This window comes from Schistocerca piceifrons, chromosome 1, assembly GCF_021461385.2.
Source record: "Schistocerca piceifrons isolate TAMUIC-IGC-003096 chromosome 1, iqSchPice1.1, whole genome shotgun sequence".
Classification (NCBI taxonomy): domain Eukaryota; kingdom Metazoa; phylum Arthropoda; class Insecta; order Orthoptera; family Acrididae; genus Schistocerca; species Schistocerca piceifrons.
This window is the reverse complement of record NC_060138.1, coordinates 885,917,302-885,934,253: the sequence shown is the minus strand read 5'-3', so window position 1 is coordinate 885,934,253 and position 16,952 is coordinate 885,917,302. Positions and strand designations below refer to the sequence as shown.

Below are 16,952 nucleotides of genomic sequence, written 5' to 3'. Positions count from 1 at the left end.
ATATATATATATATATATATATATATATATATATATATATATATATATATATATATATATATTGTTTTAATTTTGGCCATCAGGTGCAAATCTGCTACTGTGAATGCAAGAAAGACATATAGAAACATTTTCATATGATATGGATTAGGAATGGGATGTGGACAGAAAAGGTCAAACAACTGAAAAAAGCATAATTATTAACTGGTGCTTGCACAATTTGTTTAATCTGAGCACCCGGGACATCGACAAGATGCTGTATAGTGCCAGATTTGTGCCTGCTGGCCAAAATTAGAACTGAATGAATTGGTTACACATTAATACATTATCATATTTACTTAGTTTTGCTATTATACAATAATTACAGCCCACAATGGACCTCCATTAGTAGCTGAACTTTAATTATAACCACCTGGTGATAGCCACCATACTTGATTAGCACAACAATTATTTTACTAATTTTTCACATGCTTCTGAAAAGAAAACATTTTGTAGCTTTTACCTGCATACATCAGTCATGGGGCAATGCAAAAAATTTAGGTTAGTAGACCTTAGAGCAAAGAATGGGCTACCTGTAATTGTTATCCAGGGGAATACAAGTCCTTGCAGACCACAAGCATTGTTAGTCAGTTGCATGACCATTCATTGTAGGGTTCCAGCAGTAATATCACTTATTAATTGTAGTGACATACATGTACTATGTGTGTCAGAAAGATGGCCAGAATCATAAATAAAAAGTAGTGTTATCTTAAATTCCAAATGGGATACAAACCAGAAATCTATGAAGAACACAAATGGTGGGAGTATATTTATTGCCCTGAAAACTCAGCAATTCCTAATCAGATAAATAATAAGTCAAAGTGTAATATCCTATGAGTGAAGGTACACATGGAAGAAGAGATAAATATAGAAACTGGATAAATCTGTTGTTCACTCAATTCTAGTATCAGACTCAAGAAGTGCTTCACACGAAGCTTGGAAATTAGTACTTAGAAATTCAACCAAGGTTGCCATAGAAGTTGAGGAAGGTTGTAATTTACCCACCGTGGACCAGAAGTTGGACTCATTGATAATGTTACTCAGGAACAAAAAGTTTTGTGACAGTATACTAAAACTTTGAACAGTTGGTTAGACAACCCAACAACAGTGGAAATATATTAAATCTCATGCAAACAAACAGGCCAAAACTTTTGGATTCAGTGAATGCAGAGATAGCGTGCTTGGATAATGCTTTTGTCAACTGTGCTCGTGATATGTACTCCACCAAGGTAAAGGAGTTTGTTTTCTCAGACCACTCCATGTTAACAGTAAAGTTAAGACATTTTATAAAAGGAGATGAGAGCAAGGCTGGACAAAAGTTAACAAAATCTAATACCTTAATATTAACAAAACACAATCTCATAAAACTAACAAACCAGTTGAGCATAACAAACTGGGACAAATTATTTCAAAACTGTGATTCCAGTGCCCAAACAGTTTATGAAACATTCCACAATTACTTAACAGGTATTTTAAAAGCCCATCTTGTTCAAAAGAAATACCATAAAACAAGAAAAGGTAAATTTTGGTACACCAAAGAACTGGAGAATCTAAAAAATAAGCTACTGCTGTTGAAGCGCCTTGCCAAAGTAAACAATTCTAATGAAATTAAGGATCTTGAAAAAATCACTAAGAAACTGTATAAGAAAGAGTTGCAATTAGCGAAACTAAGATACAACACAAATTTCATAAAAAATAGTAAAAACCAATGCAAAACAGCCTGGTCAGTAATTAATACTGTTAAAGGTGAAGTCAGAAACTTCGACAAGACAGTCCCAATACCAGCAGATACATTCAATAAATATTTTGTAAGCTGTGCTGATGATATCAAAAAGCTGATCAGTAAACCGAATGTAACATATATAGATTATCTGAAGAGAGCAAACCCAAATCATAATAGGGCCGGATCATCATTGAAACACTTCAGAGAGGTATGCCAACATGAAGTTCTTAAAATAGTCAAAGAAATGAAAAATTCATACAGTACAGATATTTTTAATATGTCAAACAATCTATTGAAAGAAATCATACATTACATTGCAGCACCATTAACGTATTCTATAAACCTGTGTCTCATAGAAAGGTTTTTTCCTGATCCTCTCAAACTATCCAAGGTAACTCCAGTCTTTAAGAAGGGTGTCAAATCAGATCCTGCAAACTACAGACCAATTTCACTAATTCCAGTACTAGGAAAAGTCTTTGAAGGCATAATATATAAGCAGATGTATGAGTACCTAGAACTAAATGGTATGTTAAGTGCATCACAGTTTGGTTACAGAAAAGGAAGGTCAGCTATACATGCCATAGAGCTCTTAGTCAGAGACATTCTAGCAGCATTTGAGGACCATGTGCACGCACAGGTAACCTTATGTGATCTGAGCAAAGCTTTTGACTGTGTTGACCACTCACTTCTGCTCTCTAAACTTGAGTACTATGGAATATGTGATAAAAGTTTAAAACTCATCAAATCATACCTCAATAAAAGGAACCAGGTGGTGAGTTCAGGAAGTCATCTGTCAAACATACTCGAGGTTCAACATGGAGTGCCACAGGGATCTAAATTGGGACCACTTCTTTTCCTTGTACACATAAATGACTTACCAGGAAATATAGATGTAAAGACATATATGTATGCAGATGACACAACTTTTCTATCTGTAAACCATGTACTTGATAACCTTGTAAGTGATATGAAATTGGCAAAAGAAAATGCAACATCATGGTTTAATGCCAATGGTCTGCTATTAAATGAGGAAAAGACCCAGAATATGTGGTTCAGTCTATCAAAGTCTACAAAAATAGAAAAACAAAAGGCAAAGTTTTTAGGTATTGTACTTGACAACAGTCTAACATGGAACTCTCATGTAGATCACATAGTGGTTAGGTTGTCAAGAGTTATATATTTGTTGAAGAGACTGATGTGTTGTGTGACATTTGAGTATGTAAGGACAGCATACTTTGCCTTTTTTCAATCTGTTTTAAGGTATGGGTTAATACTCTGGGGAAACAGCAGAAAAATAAATGAAATTATGGTGATCCAGAAGAAAGCAATCAGAGTAATGGCTAAGGTAGATAATAGAACACATTGTAAACCATTGTTCACTAAATATAGAATTTTAACAGTAATTAATTTATATATTCTTGACAGTGTTAACTACATACTTGCTGAACTACCTAATTTAAGTGTAACAAATGAAAGACATGGCTACTATACAAGAATGTGTACTTCTCTGCTGTTGCCACAAAATAGATTAGCCAAAACTAACAATAGTCATAAGTATATGGCAATTAAAATATATAACAAATTGTCTAAAAATGGGTCAATCAAACCTGACAAATTATTTAAAGACAATGTTCATAACTTCTTGTTAACCAATCCATTCTATTCATTAGAAGAATTTTTAGAAATGCCTAATATCAACTTAAATGTGTAAAAAATTTTTTTTTGTAAAATTAATAAGTTAAGTGAACTGACGAAGTCTATTGCATGTAACAATGCTGAATGACTAATAAAGAATCTGAATCTGAATCTGAACCACAAGGCTGTTACAGCTTAACTGATGATTTCTGTCAAACAAAACTTTAAAAGAGTTAGGAAGATACTCCCATTTACCAAGAGCTACCAGATATGGATTAAAACTAAAGTGAGTAATAAAGTGTTACACATCATTTAGGCAAATGACATTTTTACACTCCTTGTGTAGTACAAGGAAAGATGATCATGGCAGAATAATATTAAGGAGGGAGTAAGTCACAGAACATATACTGTGTGCAAGTGTTTGTTTTTGTATGTGCACACATTAAATGTGAGGTGTGGAATACAAGAAAATGGCAAGAGGTGAGGATAAATAAATGGCTTCACTTACTGTGGGCTGGGCCTTTTACATTTTGGCATTGTGGATTGGTGGTGGCTTGACCATCAAAGGCCAATCACTCTACAAGAATGAAAACAACAGACAAGATGATTTTGTGACAAATGAAATATATTGTAATCTGGATTTGTCATGTTGAGCCTTTGAGGTGTATATTGTATGTAAAGTTATGTTCTACTCAAATTCATGAGTCATGCAAATGATCTGTACACCCATAAAAGGAAACATATGTTTGCAAAAGGAAAGTAGTGGACATACTTTCTCATTGTGTGAGTAGAAGTTATTTTCTTTTGCTCCAGTAAGATTCTGCAGAACATGAAGAAGTCAAGCCTTTCCTCGGCTACACATGGGATTTCAGAGGCGCTGACTGGCAGGACTTGTACTTCAAGAGAATCAACTACAGCAACCAGATTAAGAGAAAAAGGGAAATTCATCACATTTCAGGTAGATAACTCAGGTACCAGCCCAATAGTAAGTGGACAATAACGGAGTTGTATAAAACATTCTTAGAATGCTTGCCACATCAATTCAGGGTAAAATCTCGAGCTTTTGACACATGTATCCATTGCATTTGTCAGGACAACTGACTATCAAAACTTCTGAAGTGGTGGCCCTATATAGCCCAAAGATGGCTTCTGATTAGTCAGTAATAAAGTCATTCTGTTGTGAATGGTGTCAGCTTCTGCACTGGTGGTGCCATCACTCCTACCAGAGTGTAAACATTGTGACAAATATACAACTATTTCTGTCTCTTCTCTTCATCAAGAGCTCACTTACTTGCACCGCTGAGATTATATCCAATGTCACAGTTGAAGATTTTCTCACTCATTCTTGATTCTACAGCCTCTTTAATTACAGAATCCCAGTATGTAGGAGCTTGGGACAAAACTTTTGTTTCAGCAAACAGTATTTTATGTTTGTTTGTGAACCAGTGTCCAGCAACTACAGAGTTTTCCAGTTCCCGATTTTTAATATGTTGTTGACATTCTGCATAGAGGTTGAAAACAGTGCAGATGGACTGGCTGATGTAATTGCTACCACACTCACATGTGATGTTATAAATCCCAGGGATCGTAGGCCAAGACCCTTAACAGGGTGTAGCATCTCCTTTATCTTCTTAGAAGGACAGAAAATATATCTGACATCTCATGTTCTCAGGACTCTGCCCATTTTGCTGGATGTAGCACCACAGAAGGAAAGGAATGCAATCAGAGGCTGATCACATGAATGTTAAACATTTTCAAATTTCTTTTACTTGGAGAATGCAGATGACATATTGCCTGTCCCACAGCTATTCTTTCTGAACACATACTTCAGAAAGTTAATTTCAGAATCCAAGTGATCCTCATCAGAAACAGTTTTTTCTCTGTGTACCAGTGTATTTAAAGCTGCTCTCTTCTGGCTGTATGGTGAAAACTCTGGGCATTAAGATATAAATCACATGCATCAGCCTGTGGTACACTGAGCGGCTGAGAAACCATTCATCTTTCATTGTAGCAAAACATCTAAAAATGACAGTCTTCTCTCTTTCTCTGACTCAATTGTGAACTGGATATTTGGGTGTATACTGTTCATATTTTCAGAGTTTCTATGCTGTGTGGCTAGACCATAAATATATCGTCACCGTAATGATAAAATGAAGATAGATGAAGGGGAGGCAAATTTAATGCACATTCCTCAAAATGTTCCATAAAAAATTTTGTTATTGCTGGAGACAACAGCTATGAGTTCTCCATTGTCTCCAGCAATATCCAGCTTTTTTGCAGAACATTTTGAGGAAAGTGCATTAAATTTCAATATCCTTTGTCCATCTTCATTTTATCATTATGTTGATGATGTGTTTGTGGTCTGGCCACATGATGTAGAAATCCTGGAGCACTATGATGAACATATGAACAGTATGCACCCAAACATACAGTTGTCCATTAAGACAGAAAAAGAGAGAAGACTGCCATTTTTTGATGTTTTCGTACAACAATAGTCAGATAGATTTCTCAACCACTCAGTGTGCCCCACTCCAATGCACACTGATTTATATCTTAATACTCAGAGTACAGTTCAGAAGAGAGTAGCTTTAAATACACTGGTACACAGAGCAAAAACTGTTTCTGATGAGGATCACTTGGATTCTGAAATCAACCATCTGTAGTGAGTGTTCTGAAAGAATAGCTAAGGGACAGGCAAATGACATCTGCATTCTACAAGAAAAGGAAATTTGGAAATGTTTAACATTCACGTGATCAGCCTCTAATTGCATTCCTTTCCTTCTGTGGCACTACATCCAGCAAAATAGGCAGAGTCCTGAGAACATGTGGTGTCACATCTGTTTTCCATCCTGCTAAGAAGATAAAGGAGATGCTACGTCCTGTTAAGAACATTCTTGGCCTAAGGATCCCTGGGATTTACATCATCCCTTGTGAGTGCTGTAGCAATTGATCAGTCCACATGCACTGTTTCCAAGCACTGTGCAAACATCAATGACATACCAAAAATCAAGAACTGAAGAAATTTGCAGTTGCTGAACACAACTTCACACACAAACATAAAATACTGTTTGATTGTCCCAGGTTCCTACATATTGGGATTCTGCAATTAAAGAGGTTGTAGAAATAAGAATGTGTGAGAAAATCTTCAATTGTGGCAGTGGATATAACCCTAGCAGTACATGGAAGTGAGATCTTGATGCAAGGAAGACACAGAGATATTTGTCACAATGTTTATATTACGGCAGGAGTGATAGCACCACCAGCGCAGATTTTGACAATATCTGCAACAGATTGATGTTATTACCAGCCAATCAGGAGCCGTCTTTGGGATGTATAAGGTCAACACAGCATCATTTTTGACAGTCAGTTGGTCCTGACAAAGACAATGCATGTAATAATCGAAAGCTCAAGGTTTTACCTTGAACTGAAGGAGCAAGAAATCTGAGAATGTTTTATACAACAGTGCTGTAATGAAAGACTACATTCTCAAATAACAAAGTAGTCATGCATTCCCTGTAATGTTGGAAAGATTCAACTACAGTATTCTCTTGGTACTCAGAGGAAGTATAAAGAGTGAGTGCCAGCATACTGGGTCAGAGTGAAACCATGAGGTAGCTACCTTTCTATTTACATGACAGCCAGGTAGCTCCTTAAACTGTTCATTGCAGCACTTGCTGAGTTTGATAGTGTCATAGACTATTTATGTTTAGTACATCATGCACATGATACATCATATCTCTTATTAATATCATATTACATTCAAAATCACTCAGAAGTGTTCCTTTAAAATCTGTAATCCAATTTAGAAATTCACAATCTTGCATGACAGAATTTTTAATGAACAATATATTTCTGTCCTTTTTACCAGTGGTTCCTTATGTTACGTTTCTAAAATTTTTTTCCTTGAAGTATCAGTAACCAATCAAGCTTCTTAATTTTTGTTTTACTTTTATCAATTTTGTTTTCTTCTGTTTAACAGTAAATGTCCTGCTACACAAATTCTAGGGCAGAGTGTGATGGCCCAGAGGCTCAGCACAAGTATTTCGATAGCTACATGACTTGCATGTTCAAGGAGTGCTGTGGTGGGTGTATCAAAACATGGCAAAAGCAAGGTGAAACCACGTCCAGACATTGTGGTGTTCGATGGAAACTCCTCATTACTGATGTCGGATATTGTAGGCTCGGCAAACTGGTGAAACAGAACACACAGTGCACAGAACACTCCACAGTATCACTAAAACACAAAATTTTGTGTGAGCATGGTGATCAGTTACACGGAATATTGCCAGAGAGAAATGCATCCACATGACTATATATAGTAATGAGAGATTACTTGGAAAGTTGTGCATGAAGTGGGCCAGAGAAAGTAATCAGCCCAGTATGTCCAGTGACATAGATGACCTCCACCTCTCAGCCAATATCTGTGCCAGTGCATTACTCAGCTGTGGAGCACTGCTGTAAAGTATTGATAACTTGCTATCAAAAGACCAGTGACATGGTAGTAATCTTTTGGACAAAAAAATGTTGGAAATGCTCCTGTTCAGGCAAGATTGATGTAAAAGATCAAATAACACATTTATTTTATTTTATAAAAGTGTGTAAATAAATTTACATTTATTGTAGGTCCAAAATATTTTTTATAAAGTTACATATTTCCTGGAAGAACACATGGAGGAGATTTACAAAGGAGGCAGTCTAGATAGAACATTTTAATTTTTCATAATCATATTCCAGCAGCACTTATAGTCTTGTTTTCTCCATAACCAAACAATAGAAAAATTTAAGATAAGTAAGGCCAAAGGGTTGATAACACCCAGGATTAAAATATCTTGTGCAAGGAAGGGAGAGCTCTTCATAATTTGGAGGACAAGCTGTACCCAAGAGTTGTACAGACACTCCTTTTTATATTGCAAAAATTAAATATCTGCATTATATTCAAAAAATAAAATACTGCAAGAATAAAACCAAAACAATTTAGAACATTATTAATCAAAAAGAAACAAAAATTTGTGATTCAAATGAAATTGAGCCCCCAGAAAATAGCCATGGCAGAAATAATGACACATTCGAATCATTAACCACCTAATCCAATGATTACTTTCTCCCTTCAGCAGCAAATATGGCACCCACCAATAGATAATCAAATACAGATGAATTAAATTTACTTTTGCAGACACTGCATGTATCACAAATAGACATTAGCTTCAAAAATAAAACTCCTAAAGAGACCGCAAAATACATAAGGTCACTAAAAAATAATAATTCTGCTGGTTATGATGGAGTTCCTAGTAGAACATTACATTTTGGGAGCATTACTCTTCAGGTAAATTTGTCCAATGACTCACGCAGGGTATATTTATTAATATGCTGTAGTAACATGCATCTGCAAAACTATAGATGTACAAACCACTGTTTAAGGTGGCACAGCAGAAGAACACTTAGCTTATTGGCTGATAAAAGGAGAACTGGCATAGTCAGTACCACAGTGGCATATTCTATTTGCATGTTGCGTAAATTTACTGTTTTGTTTATTCATTTTCTTACTCATACAAGAACTTTATTCTCACTTTCATTTCATGTTTATGCAACTTTCAGCTAATTATTCCACCTTATTATGCAAATCAGTAGTTTCAAGAACATTCTACTAACAGGTCAACATGGCAGTAGTTATGGAATTGAACCTTAATGTTTTCGCACACCAAGAGAACACACTTATAAACAAAACACCAAAATTATGATAGTAATAAAGCATTCAAAATAATTCAGCTATAATTAAAACATTAATTGAAAATATTGTTAAGATATGTAACATAATATAGTTTCAAATAAAATTATGTTAGTGAAAAATAATGTCCAAAAGCATGGAAATGAATCAAACTTGAATCACAATAATCTCGAAGTATCACACTCTCAAAGAAACCATGAACCTAATATTGTATGCAAAAACAGATTCAGTGTGTAGCAGAAACAACAAACATACTATGAAGTGATGCAAATATTCAACCAAAAGTTTCAAAACTGAAAACAACAAACAACAGTCAACATGTAAAACAAGATACTGGCATTATTTATCTGATTGCTGATAGTCTTGGGAAAGGATTGGCAGAAATTATGAATGAAAAAATAATAAATCAAAGTGTTGTTGGATTCGTGAAACCAGGTGCTCCACTGTAAGTTACTCGATACACTGACAGATGCATCAACCAAGGAAGTTGTAACTTTTGCATTATTATAGCTGGAGCAAATGATGTCTACAAAAACGAGGCAAAGTTTGCCTTGAGATCTTTAAGGGAAGCATTGGAAAAGGTTACAGACGTCAAAGTGTTCATAACAAGCATACTTATGAGACATGATCCCATGAAAACATAGTGTGTGAACGCAGAAATTGAAGCAACTAACCAAAAGATCAAAAAAATTTGTAAGTTTTTCAGCCATGTCACATATATTAATACAGACAGCCAAAAAAGGTAATACTTCACTACCCATGGAATGCATAGAAACATGAAATGCAAAGAAGCACTATGTGATGTAATACTGAAACAATTAAATCAAAATCAGCCTGGCTTAATGTGACCTACAATTATAGCAGCAGCAACGGAATTGTCAGCTTCAACTGAAGAACCAGATGCTCCAATGATTTACGACAAAGCTGAAGAAACAAGAAGAGGATCTCCAACAAGTTTAGCTACAGTGCCCAACTTAAAACTTAAAAAATCACATGTGAAACGCCAACTCACTATGAGTCAACCTGCACCACCTGTAAAAGGAAAGAACCACAACATTTTTTATGGCAAGTGGTTCTAGAGAAATGTTACATCAATCGTGTAAAACATCATTCTGAAAAGAAAACTTCAACAGTAAAAGTGAAGGGGGCTATTCAAGGGAAGATATGTTGGGAACTATAAGTAAGTGTAAGTCTTCATTCCTAATGCACTGGAACATAAACAGCCTAAATGCAACATATCCTCATGATAAAACAACAAAAATTGATGAGCTGCAAATTATTTGTTCAAAGAAATATCAAAGTAGTTTTCCTAAATGAACACTGGCTCATGAAAAATTCAATCACAGTTTTAAATAAGTTAGAAAACTTTAGTATAACTAGTTGTTTTTGTAGGCAAAACAGTACTTGTGGAGGCTGTATATTGATTAACAATTCAGTGGAATATAAAGAAAGAGACGATTTTAAATTTCTAAATGAAGAGCTTGTATTTGAAAGTTGATGTGTAGAGCTAGAACAACAAGATATCATAATCATCTCTATATACAGAATTCCAGGTAGCTTGTATTTGAAAGTTGATGTGTAGAGCTAGAACAACAGGATATCATAACCATCTCTATATACAGAATTCCAGGTAGTGATGTAAATACATTATTCTTAGATAAATTCCAGTGTCTCCTACAAAAAATCACTAAAGAAAATAGGAAAAAAATGTAATTGCTGCTGATTTTAACATAGATACAGCAAGCAAAACAAGCATGTCAACTAAGTTTATTGACGTAATTCAAGAATTTGGCTATAGACTAAACTTCACTGACTTCACCAGAGTAAATGAGTAAACAGCAACATGCAGACAATATTTTAACAAATTATACATTTGAGGACACTGCCAAATTCTCTTTAAACCTAGGGATCTCCAATCACTCTGGTCTGCTTATAGAATTAAACTTACAAAAAATAAATAGCAAAAAAAAAATTTAAAAAAAATGGGAGGAGATGCTTCATGAAAAGACAGTTCAGCGAAGAAAACATAAACTTGTTCTGTTGGAGATTAAATGAGGTAGACTGATCATTACAACACGAAAACTAATGTTCAGAAAATTCTGATGAGTTTTTAAACTGCTTTTTACATGTCTTCAATGAAACATTTCCACACATAGCCTGCCCAAGAAGGATAACAAATAAACTAAAGTGGATTACCACTGGCATAAAAATATCTAGTAATAAAAAGAGAGAACTATATGATGAGCTGAAATCAAATAAGAGTCCTGAGTTCATAAACTATGTTAAAGTGTATAAAAAACTATTTAAGAAGGTTGCAAAAGCAGCAAAGGAAATTGCAAACACCAAAGTCATTAAAAAACACACAAATAAATCCAAGGCAGTATGGACAATATTCAAGTATGAACTTGGACTCAAACCTAGCAACCAGGAAATCTCTAAAATAAAGGCACAAGACAAAATAATTGTACATCCTGCTCAGATATCAGAAAATTTTAATAAATTCTTCATAAATGTAGCAAAATCTGATGTTGATGTAGACTCTTATCTAGATCATGTTCATTTGTTTGGCTCAAGGCAGAGCAAGAAAGAGAGTCTAATTAAATTTAACAAAGTAACAGTAAAAGATGTAGAAAAATCTATACTAAACCTAAAAAATAAAAATTCTGTGGGCTGGGATGAAATACCTGCCAAAGTCATTATGGCAGCTACAAATATAATGGCACACCCACTACACAAAATAATTAATCAATCACTTGAAGAAGGATACTTTCCAGAATTTCTAAACTATGCAGAAGTCAAACCAGTATTTCAGAAAGTCTCCAAAGATGATATGGGAAATTACCATCCAATATCCCTTCTTCCTGTGTTTTCTAAGATATTTGAAATGATTTTTGCAATTCAAATTCAAAATTTCTGCTACAAATAAAATACAATGTAATCTCAAAAAATCAGTTTGTATTCCAGAAAGGCAAAAGTACAATTCATGCAATCAATGAATTTGTAACTAAAGTTAGTTCACTTTGTACAAGTCACAAAAAGCTGCAGGAATCTTCTGTGACTTATCCAAAGCATTCAACTGCGTGAATAACTCCTTACTATCACATAAAATGAAAAAATATGGAATTGTGGGTAGTGTCTTACAGTGGTGTAAGTCATATGGAGAGAAAGCAAAGGGTTGTCATAACATCAAGCAAAGGGAAATACTCCTTGAAGTGGAGAACAATCTCACAGGAAGTAACACAACACTCAATTCTGGGCCCAATCCTCTTTCTTTTTTATGTAAATAACTTACCCATAAACACACATTATCATTCAGTTTCATTTTCTGATGACACATCAGTATTGCTAGAAAATAAAAACGCAGAAGAAATTCCTAAAAATGTCATAGCAACTCTAGAAAACCTAGATGTTTGGTTCCATCTAAATAGCCTAAAGCTAAATATTTCAAAACACAGCTGATCCAGTTTAAGACAAAACAGTCTCAAATAAATGATATTCACATCATGCACAGAAGCCAGGAGCTAAATGAAGCAGAGCATGTTAAGTTCTTAGGAATGCAATTGGACAGAAACCTATCATTGTCCTCACACACAGATTATCTAAAAAATAAACAAAACAGCCTGGCATTTGCTATGACAATCTTAGCCAATGTCACTTGTATAGACACAAAAAAGTAGTATACCATAGTTACTTTGAGTCAGTTGTGAGATACGGTATTGTCTTCTGGGGGGATGCTAGCAACATGACAAAAATATTAACTTTGCAGAAAAAAATGATCAGAAACATATGCAGTGCAAAGCCAAAAGAATCTTGTCAGCCATTATTAAGAGACCTTAAGATACTAAGTGTTCCCTCAGTGTATCTGTATGAAACACTTATATTCACAATTAACAACCCTAAACTCTTTTTGCCAAGTAATTTCCAGCATAGTTAAGAAACTAGAAACAAATAAAGCATCATGCTGCCTACACACAGGCTTAATCTTTTTGCACAGACTCCAAAATATATGGGAATGAAAGTATACAATAAACTGAAAGACACAAATTTTAGAAAGGTCCAAACTGAAGCAGTAAAAAGAGAATTGTGTAGCACTCTGGTGCAGAAATGTTATTACTCTGTTGATGAATTTTTTGATGATCTGACCATCTGAGCAGGATAAAAACAATAATAATAAATAATATTCAGATTTTATTGTGATTATATAAAAATATTGTATTCCATGTATAATTTATCATAGTTATAAACTGACAAGTCTCCTGTACATAATATCAATGATTTAACTTGTACGTTATGAGAGAATAAAATTCTGATTGTGATTCTGATTCTGATTGATATATATTCCAAATTGTGATTCCAGCAACTCCCATAATATACAGTACTTGAAGATATGTGTAAATTTTGCAGGACTATTACTTTTAATTGTAAATTAATCAATATTATGTCTCCAATAATATAAAATTACAGTTATTATTGAAACTATTTAAGGAGATGTGGTGTGGGTCTAATTAAGTGGGATCAGTTCTGAAGTTTATTTGTAAGTTGTTTTGTTGTGTCAGTAAGTACAATGTTTGTCAATATTGATGCAATTTTTTAGTTATTTTAATATCGTTAAAGTTAGAATTGAACACATCAAGTATGTTATTTTGTAGTCAAAAGGCTACCTTCATGTTTTGACATGCAAGTATTTTTCCAGTTATAAAAATTTCATCACCTGTGAAGTGCAGAAATTTAGTTAAAACCTGCAGATAATGGAGTAAAGTCAAAGTTGCATTCTGTATAATGTAATTGTTACAACATTTAATTACAGACTTGTTTCACTCTGCTCAGCATTTTTGTGAAAATAGCTTTGCCAATCCTATCGGACTGCTTCCAGATTGAATTATTCACTCTACAGTGGAGTATGCACTGCTTTGAAACATCCTGGCAAATTAAAGCTGTGTGCTGGATCTGGACTCAATAGCAGGTTGTGAACAGTACACAGACACCTCAGTCAGTAATAGCATTGCCCTCAAACACAATGTCTCAGATTTGAGTACACCATGTGTTGTGCCCATATGATAATGATGAACACAGTGTGGCTACATTTGTTCCCCTCAGAGTCTTGATGCACAGACAGTTCATTGTGATGCCATATGTAGAACCAGGACTTATTTGAAAAGATGAATCAGTACCATTCCCACTTCTAATGTTGTTGTTGGGCAAACCACTGTCAGCACAACTCTCTCTACTGTTGTGTCAAGGGAAACCATAACAATGGTTGATTGCTATACATTTGCACTTCAGACATTGCTGCATTGTCCATACTGATATTTGTCTTGCTGTAAACAAGCCCTTTGTGGCATTGAATATGGCCCTCTGAACGCATCGAGTCTATATTTGTATGGATGTCATGAAATCTGGAGCAGCAACGTCACTAGAACAATAAACTGCAGTCTTGTTAGGTCATGATGCTGCTGCTGTCAACTTTTGACATGTGGTGGTAGGCTTTTCTCCGTGTCACATATCGGGAAATCACGTGCCCATATGAAAGCAAGATTTGTTCGCCAAACTCTATTTCGCATTAATTTTGAATTGTCATATGACTTCAGTATAGGGTTGTTGGTTTACACTTCACACAAATAACAAAACTTAAGTGTTACACATTTTTATATCATTTTTATGGGTTTGTTTACTTGTAATAACAATGATAAACAACTGACACTGCTATGGGAGCAAAAAGGAATCTGTGAAATGAAGAACAGTTACTTTCACAGTAAAATTCTACTCAAGTTTCAGTGTAGTTCTGATTCTAGAAAATGGCACTTTATATGTTAAAAATAGCAAATGGAAGTTTAATGAAGGAATAACATCACACAGCAATTTTTTTACTGTTTATGAGACAAGACATAGGTGAAAGTAGTAGTTTGGGAGAATGATGTCAGTCAATCCATTGATCGTACGCACATATTGAGCTGAGTTAATCTGCAGATAAGAGTCGTACATGACAGCTTGAGCCACTTCCTCTGTTTTATTCAGATTTACAAACCATTATGTTTATTATAAATCAGTTACAATAAGGAAGCTATAAGGAGAGCAATGTACCCCTCAACACTTTTCAGACTATCGACCTCTAGACAGCCCAAAAACAAAATATAGTACATATTTGTAATCCATTTTTAAAAGATAGCATTCACAGTTTGTCTGCTGCTGTCTGTTTCTGAAATTTAAAAAAATTACTCGGGAAAAGTAAGGTTATTCCAAATGTGAAAAAAAAAAATGTCCCAGGGTTCCTAGGAAAAAAATATTTGATAGAAATTTAAAAAGCACTGCACTCAAGAAAATTTTGTCAGCGCCGTATTTAATAGTCTGTCTGTTACATCATTACTCTGCTACACATCTATAGTCAGTAAGAGAAATCAAAGTAAGCAGACGCATTATCAGAACCCAACTGCAAGTTAAATACATTTTAAAATAGAAGCTACTGGAAGCTAACACAAATTTCCATTTTCAAAACAGGTAAAATAGTTAAGACATTAAAAAAACTCAGTTCATTTGCAAGTATTAAATATTACTCTGTTTCAAGGTACAAGACGGTGCACAACTGAAGAAGTCTAGCTTAACCTTCAACTGGTATCATGCAGTAATGTAATGTACCTAGTATGAAAGTGTCTGTCACAATCCAAAAGCTTACTATTTATTTATACAATATTGTCTTAAATTATTAGTTGTTTATTGACCTCAACTAGTTACAACATATATTTTCAAACATATTAAAGTGAAATGACATAGTAAAATACTAGTAATGAAGAAAATACTGAACATACACAAGTGAGGTTCCAAAAGAATGGACTTACCTGTGTGTCTACAAATAAAATTTCTAATTACTGATCCTATGCTACACCAGCCTTCCTTAAATGATCAAGAAACAGAAACAAAATTGCTGGAAAATTCCTAGGAAAAATTTTCATTTTGATGTTAACTTCTAAATTTTTTAGAGACCACAGTACAGGCAGTATGTAAGTGCAGGGTCCTTGTGTCTGTCACGCACACAGTCTTTAACCCATACTTCTCTGGTTTTCTTGACAGGTACATCCAATATCAGCAGACTGCAGAAGGCCACAACCATTTCATCAATATACATAGTACAGCTTGGAGGGTAACATTACTGACAATTCACAATAAATCTGTTAAAAATGTTTGAATTTACAGCAGTTCCATCTTCTTTTTTCCTTTCTGCCCTGTCATCTCTGGGATTTCAAATAGAAGCATTGTTGACATGAACAAACACCTTTTATTATAGTACTGTGAAAAATATCATCTCCAGTTCCACCCAATGAAAAAAATTAACTGTGGATTTATTGTCAGACTTGGAGATTGCTGCAAATACAAGTATGCCTATAAAAGCTTTCAGTTCAAGAGCATCATCATCACATACAAATGATATGTTCCTCTGAGAGTAATTCTATTTTTCTTATTTTATTCTCCAATCACTGTGGAATCTCACTCAAAATTATATGAGTGGAAAGCAGACCCAACACTTGTTCACCATCTGGATTCCTACCCAAAGCGTTAGACCTAATTAACAGGTGAGGAATCACCACCTCTATGTCATGTTGTATTGTTGTAAATTAGTTTGTGATTGTGCTTTTCGCTGTTTGAAGCAGTTTTGCCTACCATAAAATTGGAGATCACAGGGATACAACTGTTTTTTACTCAGATAGTCATCACCTGTTTGTATCATTGTCACAAATCCTCCATTCCATCATCATCACCATCATCCCTTCCTGTTTTGAATTTGTATCATCATCATTTTCTATCCTCTAATCTGGATCAGTACCACTGTTGACCAAATTT

General features: G+C 34.6%; 1 protein-coding gene across 2 annotated transcripts in view; it reads right to left on the bottom strand.

Annotated features, from left to right (window-relative positions):
* LOC124792905 (esterase E4-like) overlaps positions 1-16,952 on the bottom strand; it is a 240,405-nt gene that overhangs the window by 157,747 nt on the left and 65,706 nt on the right. The window lies entirely within an intron of this gene.